The sequence below is a fragment of the Dromiciops gliroides genome, chromosome 3, assembly GCF_019393635.1.
Source record: "Dromiciops gliroides isolate mDroGli1 chromosome 3, mDroGli1.pri, whole genome shotgun sequence".
Classification (NCBI taxonomy): domain Eukaryota; kingdom Metazoa; phylum Chordata; class Mammalia; order Microbiotheria; family Microbiotheriidae; genus Dromiciops; species Dromiciops gliroides.
In genome coordinates this window covers 145,309,990-145,311,224 of record NC_057863.1, presented here as the reverse complement: position 1 = coordinate 145,311,224, position 1,235 = coordinate 145,309,990, and the positions used below count along the sequence as shown (strand labels likewise).

Genomic DNA, 1,235 nt, shown 5'->3' with positions numbered 1-1,235 from the left:
TTAATTTAGGTATTATTGTCATTTTTATTATATTAGATCCACCTATCCATGACCAGTTTACATATTTCCAATTACATAGGTCTGATTTTATTTGTGTGAAAAGTGTTTTGTAATTGTGTTCATTGAGTTCCTGGGTTTGTCTTGGCAGATAGACTCCCAAGCATTTATCCCATTTATATTTTCTACCATTACTTTACATGAAATTTCTCTATTTCTTGCTCCCAAGTTTTGTTGGTCATGTATAGAAATGTTGATGATTTATTTGGGTTTATTTTATATCCTGCAACTTTGCTAAAGTTGTTAATTGTTTCAAACAGGTTTTTATTTGATTCTTTAGGATTCTTTAAGTATACTATCATATCATCTGCAAAGAGTGTGTACTGGGAGTCAGGGGCAGGGAAATCATGGGGAAGTGACAATGATGTTAAAGAGTATCAACATTTTAAAAGGAAAATCGAGGGGAAAAAAAATAATCCATGCCTGAGGCCCCACACTATGATCTTCCGGTAAAATAGAACAAAGCATACAGAACTGAAAAATGGGTTTCCTTCTGTCTTATGTATTTTATCTGTCTGGTCTAGGCATTGCTGGGTGAGTGGGCACCATCATGGGATAAGAAAAGGGCCTCATCATTGGAGGTCCAGGCATCATAGGCATGTGGCCTCCCATGGGCATCCCCATGCCAGGAGGGGGAATCCCCATCATGCTAGGGTGAGGAGGTGGGGTCATAGGCCCTCCTAGTGGAAGAGCTGAGAACAGGTTGGGAGGAATTCTTGCTTGCCGAAATGCAGTGATTGTTCTATCAATTAGCCACTGGGCCTGCTGTTCCATCCATTTTTTATAATAGTCTCTCACATTCTCTTTGTGCTTCCTGCCACTGCAGTGTGTGTCTTCCCCACAGATGGAGAATCATGAGTGAGGTACGTATTACAGTAATCACAGTAAAACTTGGGCATGGTGTTGTACAGTTGTGCCTTATTCTGTCTGAGGTAACTTGAGAACAGACTGGCTGATTTGCTCACCTTCTTCACTGTATAAGGCTAACTTCAGGATGCTCTTATCTGACAGGTAAAAATGGGACCCAATTCTTCAGCCAGATACTCAGCAGGGATCCTAAATGATGGACTGTACCCCAGCAATGGGAAGACAAGAGCACACAGCCTCCGACTGACTGAAGTGCCTGGCTGACCGTGGGAGGGAGAAGGGGGAGAGAGGAGCAGAAGAGAATGAAAGGG

The 1,235-nt window shown here is 42.0% G+C and overlaps 1 pseudogene; it reads right to left on the bottom strand.

Annotated features, from left to right (window-relative positions):
- Positions 1–564: 564 nt before the first annotated feature.
- LOC122745897 lies at positions 565–956 on the bottom strand (annotated as a pseudogene).
- Positions 957–1,235: the final 279 nt, after the last annotated feature.